General features: G+C 33.7%; 13 non-coding genes across 13 annotated transcripts; 7 read left to right on the top strand and 6 right to left on the bottom strand.

Moving 5' to 3' along the window:
• Positions 1 to 2,664: 2,664 nt before the first annotated feature.
• On the top strand, positions 2,665 to 2,736 carry TRNAQ-CUG (transfer RNA glutamine (anticodon CUG)). Its single transcript has one exon. It is a non-coding gene; the product is annotated as a tRNA-Gln (tRNA).
• Positions 2,737 to 3,561: 825 nt separating this feature from the next.
• Positions 3,562 to 3,633, bottom strand: TRNAQ-UUG (transfer RNA glutamine (anticodon UUG)). Its single transcript has one exon. It is a non-coding gene; the product is annotated as a tRNA-Gln (tRNA).
• A 1,548-nt stretch (positions 3,634 to 5,181) lies between these two features.
• TRNAQ-CUG (transfer RNA glutamine (anticodon CUG)) lies at positions 5,182 to 5,253 on the top strand. Its single transcript has one exon. It is a non-coding gene; the product is annotated as a tRNA-Gln (tRNA).
• An 825-nt stretch (positions 5,254 to 6,078) lies between these two features.
• Positions 6,079 to 6,150, bottom strand: TRNAQ-UUG (transfer RNA glutamine (anticodon UUG)). Its single transcript has one exon. It is a non-coding gene; the product is annotated as a tRNA-Gln (tRNA).
• A 1,548-nt stretch (positions 6,151 to 7,698) lies between these two features.
• On the top strand, positions 7,699 to 7,770 carry TRNAQ-CUG (transfer RNA glutamine (anticodon CUG)). The gene has a single exon. It is a non-coding gene; the product is annotated as a tRNA-Gln (tRNA).
• An 825-nt stretch (positions 7,771 to 8,595) lies between these two features.
• Positions 8,596 to 8,667, bottom strand: TRNAQ-UUG (transfer RNA glutamine (anticodon UUG)). Its single transcript has one exon. It is a non-coding gene; the product is annotated as a tRNA-Gln (tRNA).
• Positions 8,668 to 10,215: 1,548 nt separating this feature from the next.
• TRNAQ-CUG (transfer RNA glutamine (anticodon CUG)) lies at positions 10,216 to 10,287 on the top strand. The gene has a single exon. It is a non-coding gene; the product is annotated as a tRNA-Gln (tRNA).
• Positions 10,288 to 11,112: 825 nt separating this feature from the next.
• TRNAQ-UUG (transfer RNA glutamine (anticodon UUG)) lies at positions 11,113 to 11,184 on the bottom strand. The gene has a single exon. It is a non-coding gene; the product is annotated as a tRNA-Gln (tRNA).
• A 1,548-nt stretch (positions 11,185 to 12,732) lies between these two features.
• Positions 12,733 to 12,804, top strand: TRNAQ-CUG (transfer RNA glutamine (anticodon CUG)). The gene has a single exon. It is a non-coding gene; the product is annotated as a tRNA-Gln (tRNA).
• An 825-nt stretch (positions 12,805 to 13,629) lies between these two features.
• Positions 13,630 to 13,701, bottom strand: TRNAQ-UUG (transfer RNA glutamine (anticodon UUG)). Its single transcript has one exon. It is a non-coding gene; the product is annotated as a tRNA-Gln (tRNA).
• A 1,548-nt stretch (positions 13,702 to 15,249) lies between these two features.
• TRNAQ-CUG (transfer RNA glutamine (anticodon CUG)) lies at positions 15,250 to 15,321 on the top strand. Its single transcript has one exon. It is a non-coding gene; the product is annotated as a tRNA-Gln (tRNA).
• An 825-nt stretch (positions 15,322 to 16,146) lies between these two features.
• On the bottom strand, positions 16,147 to 16,218 carry TRNAQ-UUG (transfer RNA glutamine (anticodon UUG)). The gene has a single exon. It is a non-coding gene; the product is annotated as a tRNA-Gln (tRNA).
• A 1,548-nt stretch (positions 16,219 to 17,766) lies between these two features.
• On the top strand, positions 17,767 to 17,838 carry TRNAQ-CUG (transfer RNA glutamine (anticodon CUG)). The gene has a single exon. It is a non-coding gene; the product is annotated as a tRNA-Gln (tRNA).
• The last annotated feature ends 741 nt before the right edge of the window (positions 17,839 to 18,579 follow it).

Genomic DNA, 18,579 nt, shown 5'->3' with positions numbered 1-18,579 from the left:
CTTTTATAGAGAATATAGCTGAAAAGAATCAAATCACATTAAATCTCTATCCACTATGACCATTCAAATGAGATATCTTTTTATCAATATAAGAGAAGGACATCACTGATGCGCTCTCTTTTGTCTCAATGGAAAAGGCACTCTTGTGTGAGAGGGTTCCATGGTGTAATGGTTAGCACTCTGGACTCTGAATCCAGCGATCCAAGTTCAAATCTCGGTGGGACCTACTACAATTATGAGATTCACTGTTTAACTCATTTTTTAGAATTTGGTCTAGAAAAAACCTAATATCAATGTTTTATACTGATGCGTATGAACGCATAAGTATGTATAGATGCATACATAGCTTTATCCATCTAGATAGCTGTTAGACAATATGAACATATCAATTATTCATAAACATAAATATTGAAGCTGAACCTAGAAACTGTTCTTTCACATCCACATTGTAAACATGAGTTTATTTTCCTTTCTCATCTATATGGCCAGTAATGAGATAGTTCATTTTTGCTGATTTCTTAGCTGACAACATGCTGGACTTACACAGTGCATTTCATTGTGAATTTCTTTGAAAGTGAATTTCAGATTCACACCTTTGACATGTCTTTCAAAAGATTCAACTTTATTGGTTGTGGATTTACTGTTGAAAATCAGTGTGTAAAATCTTTGTACGTCTGAATTTCAAGATTATTATTCAAACTGCACATCTTCGGTCCCCGTAATACAAAGTTTGACTCCTCAAGTTTTGTTTTAATGAATGCTTTGCAATTAAAAAGTTCCTTGTTCCCCTTATCAATAACAGTAAGATTTTAAAAAGTAATGTCGTGCATCAGGCCCCTGTGATGAGTTTGAGAAACCAGAGTGAGTTTGTAAAATCTCTCATTATTTTGAGCCATTTAGTTTCCAGGTATTGTAAAAATTCTATTATTTGCTCACATCTAGTAAACTTTTAGAGTATAATCAATAAATTAATTTTTCACCCTACCGGTATTAGATATGTGATATTAATGAATACACTTGAAAGAAAATGATTTGGTCAAGAGTCATAAAATGGTCCCACCGAGATTTGAACTCGGATCATTGGATTCAAAGTGCTAACCATTACACCATGGAACCTCCCATGTGAAAGGAGTGCAAACTGCTGCAGCAATGTGGAAATGTCAAAGTTTTTAATATTCTACTGTCAAAGAGAAACTGAATTGGATTGCTTTCCTATTCTGGTAAACTTTTGCATATTGAACTATGTTGGGGAAGGATGTTGCCCAAAAGACTCAAATAACGTTATAACTCTGTTGAACAGTGGTTTTTATGTGAGATAATATTTTTCAATGAAAGATAAGTTGCCCCCTGAGGCAAATCTCTTCTGTCAAAATGGAAAGCTCACCCCGGTACGGGAGGGTGGATGGTGTCGTGGTTAGCACTCTGGACTCTGAAAACAGGGATCTGAGTACAAATTTCAGTGGGACTTATCTGAACATTACAATTTTCTTTTCCATTCAGTTCTTAGAAGTTTTATTTGGAACAACATCACATTTACTTATAAACATGTAAAAATCAACCTGTACATATGTATCTCTGTATATATAGCTATATGTCTCTGTATATTTATAGGAACATATAAACATATAGATTATAAAAATAAATATAATTAGTGGAGGTGAAAATCATGAACAGTTGTTGCCTCTCAGCATTTGAAACATGAGTTTCTACTTCTTTCTCTTTTATATGTCCTGAAATTGAGATAGTCACTTTTTACTCATTATTGATCCAACAATACAGTTGATGTATACAAAGCATATCATATGATTTGTGAATAAAGTTCAAAAATGAGAATTTGATCAGTACCTGTCATGCCTCCGACCAAAAGCTTATATTTTACGATTGGAGATCAACTGTTGTAAATCAGCATGAAAAACATTTTCTTTTCACGATTTCCATACTAATATAAAACAACATTTTTACTAGCTGAATGAGATCATCATTTGGGTTCCTCTATGTTTGATTGAAGAAAACTTCTCATTCAAAATGTGCTATTTTCGCCTTATCAATAGCGGGAAAGCTTAAAAAAGTGATGCTGTGAATCACCCGTCTGAAATGCGTTTGAGAAAATCAGGATATGATTTTATAATGGCTAACTACTTTGTGAAGAAATTTGATGTCAAAGTATTGTAAAGTTTGTATTGATGTAACTTGTTCAAGCTGATGGACATTTTGAAAGCATTCAATAATTGACTCTTCCAACCTACTGGTGTTGGATTTGAGCTATCAATGAACAAAGATGAAGAAATGGAAAAGCTCAAGAGTAATAAAAAAAGTCCCTCCAAGGTTTCAAATCGGATCATTGGATGCAAAGTCCAAATTGCCAACCATTGCTCTATCGAGCCACCCATGCAGGAGACAGAGACATTGCTTCAGTAGTCTGGAAATGTAGACTGTTTTATTATGCTACAGGCAAAGATGAACATTGTGATATAACTTTTATATTCAGATAAACATTTGAATATTTAACACTTTTATAGAGAATATAGCTGAAAAGAATCAAATCACATTAAATCTCTATCCACTATGACCATTCAAATGAGATATCTTTTTATCAATATAAGAGAAGGACATCACTGATGCGCTCTCTTTTGTCTCAATGGAAAAGGCACTCTTGTGTGAGAGGGTTCCATGGTGTAATGGTTAGCACTCTGGACTCTGAATCCAGCGATCCGAGTTCAAATCTCGGTGGGACCTACTACAATTATGAGATTCACTGTTTAACTCATTTTTTAGAATTTGGTCTAGAAAAAACCTAATATCAATGTTTTATACTGATGCGTATGAACGCATAAGTATGTATAGATGCATACATAGCTTTATCCATCTAGATAGCTGTTAGACAATATGAACATATCAATTATTCATAAACATAAATATTGAAGCTGAACCTAGAAACTGTTCTTTCACATCCACATTGTAAACATGAGTTTATTTTCCTTTCTCATCTATATGGCCAGTAATGAGATAGTTCATTTTTGCTGATTTCTTAGCTGACAACATGCTGGACTTACACAGTGCATTTCATTGTGAATTTCTTTGAAAGTGAATTTCAGATTCACACCTTTGACATGTCTTTCAAAAGATTCAACTTTATTGGTTGTGGATTTACTGTTGAAAATCAGTGTGTAAAATCTTTGTACGTCTGAATTTCAAGATTATTATTCAAACTGCACATCTTCGGTCCCCGTAATACAAAGTTTGACTCCTCAAGTTTTGTTTTAATGAATGCTTTGCAATTAAAAAGTTCCTTGTTCCCCTTATCAATAACAGTAAGATTTTAAAAAGTAATGTCGTGCATCAGGCCCCTGTGATGAGTTTGAGAAACCAGAGTGAGTTTGTAAAATCTCTCATTATTTTGAGCCATTTAGTTTCCAGGTATTGTAAAAATTCTATTATTTGCTCACATCTAGTAAACTTTTAGAGTATAATCAATAAATTAATTTTTCACCCTACCGGTATTAGATATGTGATATTAATGAATACACTTGAAAGAAAATGATTTGGTCAAGAGTCATAAAATGGTCCCACCGAGATTTGAACTCGGATCATTGGATTCAAAGTCCAAAGTGCTAACCATTACACCATGGAACCTCCCATGTGAAAGGAGTGCAAACTGCTGCAGCAATGTGGAAATGTCAAAGTTTTTAATATTCTACTGTCAAAGAGAAACTGAATTGGATTGCTTTCCTATTCTGGTAAACTTTTGCATATTGAACTATGTTGGGGAAGGATGTTGCCCAAAAGACTCAAATAACGTTATAACTCTGTTGAACAGTGGTTTTTATGTGAGATAATATTTTTCAATGAAAGATAAGTTGCCCCCTGAGGCAAATCTCTTCTGTCAAAATGGAAAGCTCACCCCGGTACGGGAGGGTGGATGGTGTCGTGGTTAGCACTCTGGACTCTGAAAACAGGGATCTGAGTACAAATTTCAGTGGGACTTATCTGAACATTACAATTTTCTTTTCCATTCAGTTCTTAGAAGTTTTATTTGGAACAACATCACATTTACTTATAAACATGTAAAAATCAACCTGTACATATGTATCTCTGTATATATAGCTATATGTCTCTGTATATTTATAGGAACATATAAACATATAGATTATAAAAATAAATATAATTAGTGGAGGTGAAAATCATGAACAGTTGTTGCCTCTCAGCATTTGAAACATGAGTTTCTACTTCTTTCTCTTTTATATGTCCTGAAATTGAGATAGTCACTTTTTACTCATTATTGATCCAACAATACAGTTGATGTATACAAAGCATATCATATGATTTGTGAATAAAGTTCAAAAATGAGAATTTGATCAGTACCTGTCATGCCTCCGACCAAAAGCTTATATTTTACGATTGGAGATCAACTGTTGTAAATCAGCATGAAAAACATTTTCTTTTCACGATTTCCATACTAATATAAAACAACATTTTTACTAGCTGAATGAGATCATCATTTGGGTTCCTCTATGTTTGATTGAAGAAAACTTCTCATTCAAAATGTGCTATTTTCGCCTTATCAATAGCGGGAAAGCTTAAAAAAGTGATGCTGTGAATCACCCGTCTGAAATGCGTTTGAGAAAATCAGGATATGATTTAATAATGGCTAACTACTTTGTGAAGAAATTTGATGTCAAAGTATTGTAAAGTTTGTATTGATGTAACTTGTTCAAGCTGATGGACATTTTGAAAGCATTCAATAATTGACTCTTTCAACCTACTGGTGTTGGATTTGAGCTATCAATGAACAAAGATGAAGAAATGGAAAAGCTCAAGAGTAATAAAAAAAGTCCCTCCAAGGTTTCAAATCGGATCATTGGATGCAAAGTCCAAATTGCCAACCATTGCTCTATCGAGCCACCCATGCAGGAGACAGAGACATTGCTTCAGTAGTCTGGAAATGTAGACTGTTTTATTATGCTACAGGCAAAGATGAACATTGTGATATAACTTTTATATTCAGATAAACATTTGAATATTTAACACTTTTATAGAGAATATAGCTGAAAAGAATCAAATCACATTAAATCTCTATCCACTATGACCATTCAAATGAGATATCTTTTTATCAATATAAGAGAAGGACATCACTGATGCGCTCTCTTTTGTCTCAATGGAAAAGGCACTCTTGTGTGAGAGGGTTCCATGGTGTAATGGTTAGCACTCTGGACTCTGAATCCAGCGATCCGAGTTCAAATCTCGGTGGGACCTACTAAAATTATGAGATTCACTGTTTAACTCATTTTTTAGAATTTGGTCTAGAAAAAACCTAATATCAATGTTTTATACTGATGCGTATGAACGCATAAGTATGTATAGATGCATACATAGCTTTATCCATCTAGATAGCTGTTAGACAATATGAACATATCAATTATTCATAAACATAAATATTGAAGCTGAACCTAGAAACTGTTCTTTCACATCCACATTGTAAACATGAGTTTATTTTCCTTTCTCATCTATATGGCCAGTAATGAGATAGTTCATTTTTGCTGATTTCTTAGCTGACAACATGCTGGACTTACACAGTGCATTTCATTGTGAATTTCTTTGAAAGTGAATTTCAGATTCACACCTTTGACATGTCTTTCAAAAGATTCAACTTTATTGGTTGTGGATTTACTGTTGAAAATCAGTGTGTAAAATCTTTGTACGTCTGAATTTCAAGATTATTATTCAAACTGCACATCTTCGGTCCCCGTAATACAAAGTTTGACTCCTCAAGTTTTGTTTTAATGAATGCTTTGCAATTAAAAAGTTCCTTGTTCCCCTTATCAATAACAGTAAGATTTTAAAAAGTAATGTCGTGCATCAGGCCCCTGTGATGAGTTTGAGAAACCAGAGTGAGTTTGTAAAATCTCTCATTATTTTGAGCCATTTAGTTTCCAGGTATTGTAAAAATTCTATTATTTGCTCACATCTAGTAAACTTTTAGAGTATAATCAATAAATTAATTTTTCACCCTACCGGTATTAGATATGTGATATTAATGAATACACTTGAAAGAAAATGATTTGGTCAAGAGTCATAAAATGGTCCCACCGAGATTTGAACTCGGATCATTGGATTCAAAGTCCAAAGTGCTAACCATTACACCATGGAACCTCCCATGTGAAAGGAGTGCAAACTGCTGCAGCAATGTGGAAATGTCAAAGTTTTTAATATTCTACTGTCAAAGAGAAACTGAATTGGATTGCTTTCCTATTCTGGTAAACTTTTGCATATTGAACTATGTTGGGGAAGGATGTTGCCCAAAAGACTCAAATAACGTTATAACTCTGTTGAACAGTGGTTTTTATGTGAGATAATATTTTTCAATGAAAGATAAGTTGCCCCCTGAGGCAAATCTCTTCTGTCAAAATGGAAAGCTCACCCCGGTACGGGAGGGTGGATGGTGTCGTGGTTAGCACTCTGGACTCTGAAAACAGGGATCTGAGTACAAATTTCAGTGGGACTTATCTGAACATTACAATTTTCTTTTCCATTCAGTTCTTAGAAGTTTTATTTGGAACAACATCACATTTACTTATAAACATGTAAAAATCAACCTGTACATATGTATCTCTGTATATATAGCTATATGTCTCTGTATATTTATAGGAACATATAAACATATAGATTATAAAAATAAATATAATTAGTGGAGGTGAAAATCATGAACAGTTGTTGCCTCTCAGCATTTGAAACATGAGTTTCTACTTCTTTCTCTTTTATATGTCCTGAAATTGAGATAGTCACTTTTTACTCATTATTGATCCAACAATACAGTTGATGTATACAAAGCATATCATATGATTTGTGAATAAAGTTCAAAAATGAGAATTTGATCAGTACCTGTCATGCCTCCGACCAAAAGCTTATATTTTACGATTGGAGATCAACTGTTGTAAATCAGCATGAAAAACATTTTCTTTTCACGATTTCCATACTAATATAAAACAACATTTTTACTAGCTGAATGAGATCATCATTTGGGTTCCTCTATGTTTGATTGAAGAAAACTTCTCATTCAAAATGTGCTATTTTCGCCTTATCAATAGCGGGAAAGCTTAAAAAAGTGATGCTGTGAATCACCCGTCTGAAATGCGTTTGAGAAAATCAGGATATGATTTTATAATGGCTAACTACTTTGTGAAGAAATTTGATGTCAAAGTATTGTAAAGTTTGTATTGATGTAACTTGTTCAAGCTGATGGACATTTTGAAAGCATTCAATAATTGACTCTTTCAACCTACTGGTGTTGGATTTGAGCTATCAATGAACAAAGATGAAGAAATGGAAAAGCTCAAGAGTAATAAAAAAAGTCCCTCCAAGGTTTCAAATCGGATCATTGGATGCAAAGTCCAAATTGCCAACCATTGCTCTATCGAGCCACCCATGCAGGAGACAGAGACATTGCTTCAGTAGTCTGGAAATGTAGACTGTTTTATTATGCTACAGGCAAAGATGAACATTGTGATATAACTTTTATATTCAGATAAACATTTGAATATTTAACACTTTTATAGAGAATATAGCTGAAAAGAATCAAATCACATTAAATCTCTATCCACTATGACCATTCAAATGAGATATCTTTTTATCAATATAAGAGAAGGACATCACTGATGCGCTCTCTTTTGTCTCAATGGAAAAGGCACTCTTGTGTGAGAGGGTTCCATGGTGTAATGGTTAGCACTCTGGACTCTGAATCCAGCGATCCGAGTTCAAATCTCGGTGGGACCTACTACAATTATGAGATTCACTGTTTAACTCATTTTTTAGAATTTGGTCTAGAAAAAACCTAATATCAATGTTTTATACTGATGCGTATGAACGCATAAGTATGTATAGATGCATACATAGCTTTATCCATCTAGATAGCTGTTAGACAATATGAACATATCAATTATTCATAAACATAAATATTGAAGCTGAACCTAGAAACTGTTCTTTCACATCCACATTGTAAACATGAGTTTATTTTCCTTTCTCATCTATATGGCCAGTAATGAGATAGTTCATTTTTGCTGATTTCTTAGCTGACAACATGCTGGACTTACACAGTGCATTTCATTGTGAATTTCTTTGAAAGTGAATTTCAGATTCACACCTTTGACATGTCTTTCAAAAGATTCAACTTTATTGGTTGTGGATTTACTGTTGAAAATCAGTGTGTAAAATCTTTGTACGTCTGAATTTCAAGATTATTATTCAAACTGCACATCTTCGGTCCCCGTAATACAAAGTTTGACTCCTCAAGTTTTGTTTTAATGAATGCTTTGCAATTAAAAAGTTCCTTGTTCCCCTTATCAATAACAGTAAGATTTTAAAAAGTAATGTCGTGCATCAGGCCCCTGTGATGAGTTTGAGAAACCAGAGTGAGTTTGTAAAATCTCTCATTATTTTGAGCCATTTAGTTTCCAGGTATTGTAAAAATTCTATTATTTGCTCACATCTAGTAAACTTTTAGAGTATAATCAATAAATTAATTTTTCACCCTACCGGTATTAGATATGTGATATTAATGAATACACTTGAAAGAAAATGATTTGGTCAAGAGTCATAAAATGGTCCCACCGAGATTTGAACTCGGATCATTGGATTCAAAGTCCAAAGTGCTAACCATTACACCATGGAACCTCCCATGTGAAAGGAGTGCAAACTGCTGCAGCAATGTGGAAATGTCAAAGTTTTTAATATTCTACTGTCAAAGAGAAACTGAATTGGATTGCTTTCCTATTCTGGTAAACTTTTGCATATTGAACTATGTTGGGGAAGGATGTTGCCCAAAAGACTCAAATAACGTTATAACTCTGTTGAACAGTGGTTTTTATGTGAGATAATATTTTTCAATGAAAGATAAGTTGCCCCCTGAGGCAAATCTCTTCTGTCAAAATGGAAAGCTCACCCCGGTACGGGAGGGTGGATGGTGTCGTGGTTAGCACTCTGGACTCTGAAAACAGGGATCTGAGTACAAATTTCAGTGGGACTTATCTGAACATTACAATTTTCTTTTCCATTCAGTTCTTAGAAGTTTTATTTGGAACAACATCACATTTACTTATAAACATGTAAAAATCAACCTGTACATATGTATCTCTGTATATATAGCTATATGTCTCTGTATATTTATAGGAACATATAAACATATAGATTATAAAAATAAATATAATTAGTGGAGGTGAAAATCATGAACAGTTGTTGCCTCTCAGCATTTGAAACATGAGTTTCTACTTCTTTCTCTTTTATATGTCCTGAAATTGAGATAGTCACTTTTTACTCATTATTGATCCAACAATACAGTTGATGTATACAAAGCATATCATATGATTTGTGAATAAAGTTCAAAAATGAGAATTTGATCAGTACCTGTCATGCCTCCGACCAAAAGCTTATATTTTACGATTGGAGATCAACTGTTGTAAATCAGCATGAAAAACATTTTCTTTTCACGATTTCCATACTAATATAAAACAACATTTTTACTAGCTGAATGAGATCATCATTTGGGTTCCTCTATGTTTGATTGAAGAAAACTTCTCATTCAAAATGTGCTATTTTCGCCTTATCAATAGCGGGAAAGCTTAAAAAAGTGATGCTGTGAATCACCCGTCTGAAATGCGTTTGAGAAAATCAGGATATGATTTAATAATGGCTAACTACTTTGTGAAGAAATTTGATGTCAAAGTATTGTAAAGTTTGTATTGATGTAACTTGTTCAAGCTGATGGACATTTTGAAAGCATTCAATAATTGACTCTTTCAACCTACTGGTGTTGGATTTGAGCTATCAATGAACAAAGATGAAGAAATGGAAAAGCTCAAGAGTAATAAAAAAAGTCCCTCCAAGGTTTCAAATCGGATCATTGGATGCAAAGTCCAAATTGCCAACCATTGCTCTATCGAGCCACCCATGCAGGAGACAGAGACATTGCTTCAGTAGTCTGGAAATGTAGACTGTTTTATTATGCTACAGGCAAAGATGAACATTGTGATATAACTTTTATATTCAGATAAACATTTGAATATTTAACACTTTTATAGAGAATATAGCTGAAAAGAATCAAATCACATTAAATCTCTATCCACTATGACCATTCAAATGAGATATCTTTTTATCAATATAAGAGAAGGACATCACTGATGCGCTCTCTTTTGTCTCAATGGAAAAGGCACTCTTGTGTGAGAGGGTTCCATGGTGTAATGGTTAGCACTCTGGACTCTGAATCCAGCGATCCGAGTTCAAATCTCGGTGGGACCTACTAAAATTATGAGATTCACTGTTTAACTCATTTTTTAGAATTTGGTCTAGAAAAAACCTAATATCAATGTTTTATACTGATGCGTATGAACGCATAAGTATGTATAGATGCATACATAGCTTTATCCATCTAGATAGCTGTTAGACAATATGAACATATCAATTATTCATAAACATAAATATTGAAGCTGAACCTAGAAACTGTTCTTTCACATCCACATTGTAAACATGAGTTTATTTTCCTTTCTCATCTATATGGCCAGTAATGAGATAGTTCATTTTTGCTGATTTCTTAGCTGACAACATGCTGGACTTACACAGTGCATTTCATTGTGAATTTCTTTGAAAGTGAATTTCAGATTCACACCTTTGACATGTCTTTCAAAAGATTCAACTTTATTGGTTGTGGATTTACTGTTGAAAATCAGTGTGTAAAATCTTTGTACGTCTGAATTTCAAGATTATTATTCAAACTGCACATCTTCGGTCCCCGTAATACAAAGTTTGACTCCTCAAGTTTTGTTTTAATGAATGCTTTGCAATTAAAAAGTTCCTTGTTCCCCTTATCAATAACAGTAAGATTTTAAAAAGTAATGTCGTGCATCAGGCCCCTGTGATGAGTTTGAGAAACCAGAGTGAGTTTGTAAAATCTCTCATTATTTTGAGCCATTTAGTTTCCAGGTATTGTAAAAATTCTATTATTTGCTCACATCTAGTAAACTTTTAGAGTATAATCAATAAATTAATTTTTCACCCTACCGGTATTAGATATGTGATATTAATGAATACACTTGAAAGAAAATGATTTGGTCAAGAGTCATAAAATGGTCCCACCGAGATTTGAACTCGGATCATTGGATTCAAAGTCCAAAGTGCTAACCATTACACCATGGAACCTCCCATGTGAAAGGAGTGCAAACTGCTGCAGCAATGTGGAAATGTCAAAGTTTTTAATATTCTACTGTCAAAGAGAAACTGAATTGGATTGCTTTCCTATTCTGGTAAACTTTTGCATATTGAACTATGTTGGGGAAGGATGTTGCCCAAAAGACTCAAATAACGTTATAACTCTGTTGAACAGTGGTTTTTATGTGAGATAATATTTTTCAATGAAAGATAAGTTGCCCCCTGAGGCAAATCTCTTCTGTCAAAATGGAAAGCTCACCCCGGTACGGGAGGGTGGATGGTGTCGTGGTTAGCACTCTGGACTCTGAAAACAGGGATCTGAGTACAAATTTCAGTGGGACTTATCTGAACATTACAATTTTCTTTTCCATTCAGTTCTTAGAAGTTTTATTTGGAACAACATCACATTTACTTATAAACATGTAAAAATCAACCTGTACATATGTATCTCTGTATATATAGCTATATGTCTCTGTATATTTATAGGAACATATAAACATATAGATTATAAAAATAAATATAATTAGTGGAGGTGAAAATCATGAACAGTTGTTGCCTCTCAGCATTTGAAACATGAGTTTCTACTTCTTTCTCTTTTATATGTCCTGAAATTGAGATAGTCACTTTTTACTCATTATTGATCCAACAATACAGTTGATGTATACAAAGCATATCATATGATTTGTGAATAAAGTTCAAAAATGAGAATTTGATCAGTACCTGTCATGCCTCCGACCAAAAGCTTATATTTTACGATTGGAGATCAACTGTTGTAAATCAGCATGAAAAACATTTTCTTTTCACGATTTCCATACTAATATAAAACAACATTTTTACTAGCTGAATGAGATCATCATTTGGGTTCCTCTATGTTTGATTGAAGAAAACTTCTCATTCAAAATGTGCTATTTTCGCCTTATCAATAGCGGGAAAGCTTAAAAAAGTGATGCTGTGAATCACCCGTCTGAAATGCGTTTGAGAAAATCAGGATATGATTTTATAATGGCTAACTACTTTGTGAAGAAATTTGATGTCAAAGTATTGTAAAGTTTGTATTGATGTAACTTGTTCAAGCTGATGGACATTTTGAAAGCATTCAATAATTGACTCTTTCAACCTACTGGTGTTGGATTTGAGCTATCAATGAACAAAGATGAAGAAATGGAAAAGCTCAAGAGTAATAAAAAAAGTCCCTCCAAGGTTTCAAATCGGATCATTGGATGCAAAGTCCAAATTGCCAACCATTGCTCTATCGAGCCACCCATGCAGGAGACAGAGACATTGCTTCAGTAGTCTGGAAATGTAGACTGTTTTATTATGCTAGAGGCAAAGATGAACATTGTGATATAACTTTTATATTCAGATAAACATTTGAATATTTAACACTTTTATAGAGAATATAGCTGAAAAGAATCAAATCACATTAAATCTCTATCCACTATGACCATTCAAATGAGATATCTTTTTATCAATATAAGAGAAGGACATCACTGATGCGCTCTCTTTTGTCTCAATGGAAAAGACACTCTTGTGTGAGAGGGTTCCATGGTGTAATGGTTAGCACTCTGGACTCTGAATCCAGCGATCCGAGTTCAAATCTCGGTGGGACCTACTACAATTATGAGATTCACTGTTTAACTCATTTTTTAGAATTTGGTCTAGAAAAAACCTAATATCAATGTTTTATACTGATGCGTATGAACGCATAAGTATGTATAGATGCATACATAGCTTTATCCATCTAGATAGCTGTTAGACAATATGAACATATCAATTATTCATAAACATAAATATTGAAGCTGAACCTAGAAACTGTTCTTTCACATCCACATTGTAAACATGAGTTTATTTTCCTTTCTCATCTATATGGCCAGTAATGAGATAGTTCATTTTTGCTGATTTCTTAGCTGACAACATGCTGGACTTACACAGTGCATTTCATTGTGAATTTCTTTGAAAGTGAATTTCAGATTCACACCTTTGACATGTCTTTCAAAAGATTCAACTTTATTGGTTGTGGATTTACTGTTGAAAATCAGTGTGTAAAATCTTTGTACGTCTGAATTTCAAGATTATTATTCAAACTGCACATCTTCGGTCCCCGTAATACAAAGTTTGACTCCTCAAGTTTTGTTTTAATGAATGCTTTGCAATTAAAAAGTTCCTTGTTCCCCTTATCAATAACAGTAAGATTTTAAAAAGTAATGTCGTGCATCAGGCCCCTGTGATGAGTTTGAGAAACCAGAGTGAGTTTGTAAAATCTCTCATTATTTTGAGCCATTTAGTTTCCAGGTATTGTAAAAATTCTATTATTTGCTCACATCTAGTAAACTTTTAGAGTATAATCAATAAATTAATTTTTCACCCTACCGGTATTAGATATGTGATATTAATGAATACACTTGAAAGAAAATGATTTGGTCAAGAGTCATAAAATGGTCCCACCGAGATTTGAACTCGGATCATTGGATTCAAAGTCCAAAGTGCTAACCATTACACCATGGAACCTCCCATGTGAAAGGAGTGCAAACTGCTGCAGCAATGTGGAAATGTCAAAGTTTTTAATATTCTACTGTCAAAGAGAAACTGAATTGGATTGCTTTCCTATTCTGGTAAACTTTTGCATATTGAACTATGTTGGGGAAGGATGTTGCCCAAAAGACTCAAATAACGTTATAACTCTGTTGAACAGTGGTTTTTATGTGAGATAATATTTTTCAATGAAAGATAAGTTGCCCCCTGAGGCAAATCTCTTCTGTCAAAATGGAAAGCTCACCCCGGTACGGGAGGGTGGATGGTGTCGTGGTTAGCACTCTGGACTCTGAAAACAGGGATCTGAGTACAAATTTCAGTGGGACTTATCTGAACATTACAATTTTCTTTTCCATTCAGTTCTTAGAAGTTTTATTTGGAACAACATCACATTTACTTATAAACATGTAAAAATCAACCTGTACATATGTATCTCTGTATATATAGCTATATGTCTCTGTATATTTATAGGAACATATAAACATATAGATTATAAAAATAAATATAATTAGTGGAGGTGAAAATCATGAACAGTTGTTGCCTCTCAGCATTTGAAACATGAGTTTCTACTTCTTTCTCTTTTATATGTCCTGAAATTGAGATAGTCACTTTTTACTCATTATTGATCCAACAATACAGTTGATGTATACAAAGCATATCATATGATTTGTGAATAAAGTTCAAAAATGAGAATTTGATCAGTACCTGTCATGCCTCCGACCAAAAGCTTATATTTTACGATTGGAGATCAACTGTTGTAAATCAGCATGAAAAACATTTTCTTTTCACGATTTCCATACTAATATAAAACAACATTTTTTCTAGCTGAATGAGATCATCATTTGGGTTCCTCTATGTTTGATTGAAGAAAACTTCTCATTCAAAATGTGCTATTTTCGCCTTATCAATAGCGGGAAAGCTTAAAAAAGTGATGCTGTGAATCACCCGTCTGAAATGCGTTTGAGAAAATCAGGATATGATTTTATAATGGCTAACTACTTTGTGAAGAAATTTGATGTCAAAGTATTGTAAAGTTTGTATTGATGTAACTTGTTCAAGCTGATGGACATTTTGAAAGCATTCAATAATTGACTCTTTCAACCTACTGGTGTTGGATTTGAGCTATCAATGAACAAAGATGAAGAAATGGAAAAGCTCAAGAGTAATAAAAAAAGTCCCTCCAAGGTTTCAAATCGGATCATTGGATGCAAAGTCCAAATTGCCAACCATTGCTCTATCGAGCCACCCATGCAGGAGACAGAGACATTGCTTCAGTAGTCTGGAAATGTAGACTGTTTTATTATGCTACAGGCAAAGATGAACATTGTGATATAACTTTTATATTCAGATAAACATTTGAATATTTAACACTTTTATAGAGAATATAGCTGAAAAGAATCAAATCACATTAAATCTCTATCCACTATGACCATTCAAATGAGATATCTTTTTATCAATATAAGAGAAGGACATCACTGATGCGCTCTCTTTTGTCTCAATGGAAAAGGCACTCTTGTGTGAGAGGGTTCCATGGTGTAATGGTTAGCACTCTGGACTCTGAATCCAGCGATCCGAGTTCAAATCTCGGTGGGACCTACTACAATTATGAGATTCACTGTTTAACTCATTTTTTAGAATTTGGTCTAGAAAAAACCTAATATCAATGTTTTATACTGATGCGTATGAACGCATAAGTATGTATAGATGCATACATAGCTTTATCCATCTAGATAGCTGTTAGACAATATGAACATATCAATTATTCATAAACATAAATATTGAAGCTGAACCTAGAAACTGTTCTTTCACATCCACATTGTAAACATGAGTTTATTTTCCTTTCTCATCTATATGGCCAGTAATGAGATAGTTCATTTTTGCTGATTTCTTAGCTGACAACATGCTGGACTTACACAGTGCATTTCATTGTGAATTTCTTTGAAAGTGAATTTCAGATTCACACCTTTGACATGTCTTTCAAAAGATTCAACTTTATTGGTTGTGGATTTACTGTTGAAAATCAGTGTGTAAAATCTTTGTACGTCTGAATTTCAAGATTATTATTCAAACTGCACATCTTCGGTCCCCGTAATACAAAGTTTGACTCCTCAAGTTTTGTTTTAATGAATGCTTTGCAATTAAAAAGTTCCTTGTTCCCCTTATCAATAACAGTAAGATTTTAAAAAGTAATGTCGTGCATCAGGCCCCTGTGATGAGTTTGAGAAACCAGAGTGAGTTTGTAAAATCTCTCATTATTTTGAGCCATTTAGTTTCCAGGTATTGTAAAAATTCTATTATTTGCTCACATCTAGTAAACTTTTAGAGTATAATCAATAAATTAATTTTTCACCCTACCGGTATTAGATATGTGATATTAATGAATACACTTGAAAGAAAATGATTTGGTCAAGAGTCATAAAATGGTCCCACCGAGATTTGAACTCGGATCATTGGATTCAAAGTCCAAAGTGCTAACCATTACACCATGGAACCTCCCATGTGAAAGGAGTGCAAACTGCTGCAGCAATGTGGAAATGTCAAAGTTTTTAATATTCTACTGTCAAAGAGAAACTGAATTGGATTGCTTTCCTATTCTGGTAAACTTTTGCATATTGAACTATGTTGGGGAAGGATGTTGCCCAAAAGACTCAAATAACGTTATAACTCTGTTGAACAGTGGTTTTTATGTGAGATAATATTTTTCAATGAAAGATAAGTTGCCCCCTGAGGCAAATCTCTTCTGTCAAAATGGAAAGCTCACCCCGGTACGGGAGGGTGGATGGTGTCGTGGTTAGCACTCTGGACTCTGAAAACAGGGATCTGAGTACAAATTTCAGTGGGACTTATCTGAACATTACAATTTTCTTTTCCATTCAGTTCTTAGAAGTTTTATTTGGAACAACATCACATTTACTTATAAACATGTAAAAATCAACCTGTACATATGTATCTCTGTATATATAGCTATATGTCTCTGTATATTTATAGGAACATATAAACATATAGATTATAAAAATAAATATAATTAGTGGAGGTGAAAATCATGAACAGTTGTTGCCTCTCAGCATTTGAAACATGAGTTTCTACTTCTTTCTCTTTTATATGTCCTGAAATTGAGATAGTCACTTTTTACTCATTATTGATCCAACAATACAGTTGATGTATACAAAGCATATCATATGATTTGTGAATAAAGTTCAAAAATGAGAATTTGATCAGTACCTGTCATGCCTCCGACCAAAAGCTTATATTTTACGATTGGAGATCAACTGTTGTAAATCAGCATGAAAAACATTTTCTTTTCACGATTTCCATACTAATATAAAACAACATTTTTACTAGCTGAATGAGATCATCATTTGGGTTCCTCTATGTTTGATTGAAGAAAACTTCTCATTCAAAATGTGCTATTTTCGCCTTATCAATAGCGGGAAAGCTTAAAAAAGTGATGCTGTGAATCACCCGTCTGAAATGCGTTTGAGAAAATCAGGATATGATTTTATAATGGCTAACTACTTTGTGAAGAAATTTGATGTCAAAGTATTGTAAAGTTTGTATTGATGTAACTTGTTCAAGCTGATGGACATTTTGAAAGCATTCAATAATTGACTCTTTCAACCTACTGGTGTTGGATTTGAGCTATCAATGAACAAAGATGAAGAAATGGAAAAGCTCAAGAGTAATAAAAAAAGTCCCTCCAAGGTTTCAAATCGGATCATTGGATGCAAAGTCCAAATTGCCAACCATTGCTCTATCGAGCCACCCATGCAGGAGACAGAGACATTGCTTCAGTAGTCTGGAAATGTAGACTGTTTTATTATGCTACAGGCAAAGATGAACATTGTGATATAACTTTTATATTCAGATAAACATTTGAATATTTAACACTTTTATAGAGAATATAGCTGAAAAGAATCAAATCACATTAAATCTCTATCCACTATGACCATTCAAATGAGATATCTTTTTATCAATATAAGAGAAGGACATCACTGATGCGCTCTCTTTTGTCTCAATGGAAAAGGCACTCTTGTGTGAGAGGGTTCCATGGTGTAATGGTTAGCACTCTGGACTCTGAATCCAGCGATCCGAGTTCAAATCTCGGTGGGACCTACTACAATTATGAGATTCACTGTTTAACTCATTTTTTAGAATTTGGTCTAGAAAAAACCTAATATCAATGTTTTATACTGATGCGTATGAACGCATAAGTATGTATAGATGCATACATAGCTTTATCCATCTAGATAGCGGTTAGACAATATGAACATATCAATTATTCATAAACATAAATATTGAAGCTGAACCTAGAAACTGTTCTTTCACATCCACATTGTAAACATGAGTTTATTTTCCTTTCTCATCTATATGGCCAGTAATGAGATAGTTCATTTTTGCTGATTTCTTAGCTGACAACATGCTGGACTTACACAGTGCATTTCATTGTGAATTTCTTTGAAAGTGAATTTCAGATTCACACCTTTGACATGTCTTTCAAAAGATTCAACTTTATTGGTTGTGGATTTACTGTTGAAAATCAGTGTGTAAAATCTTTGTACGTCTGAATTTCAAGATTATTATTCAAACTGCACATCTTCGGTCCCCGTAATACAAAGTTTGACTCCTCAAGTTTTGTTTTAATGAATGCTTTGCAATTAAAAAGTTCCTTGTTCCCCTTATCAATAACAGTAAGATTTTAAAAAGTAATGTCGTGCATCAGGCCCCTGTGATGAGTTTGAGGAACCAGAGTGAGTTTGTAAAATCTCTCATTATTTTGAGCCATTTAGTTTCCAGGTATTGTAAAAATTCTATTATTTGCTCACATCTAGTAAACTTTTAGAGTATAATCAATAA

This window comes from Triturus cristatus, chromosome 5_2 (genome assembly GCF_964204655.1).
Source record: "Triturus cristatus chromosome 5_2, aTriCri1.1, whole genome shotgun sequence".
In the NCBI taxonomy this organism is placed as follows: Eukaryota; Metazoa; Chordata; class Amphibia; order Caudata; family Salamandridae; genus Triturus; species Triturus cristatus.
The sequence above is the reverse complement of the archived record's forward strand: the minus strand, read 5'-3'. Positions and strand labels throughout refer to the sequence as shown.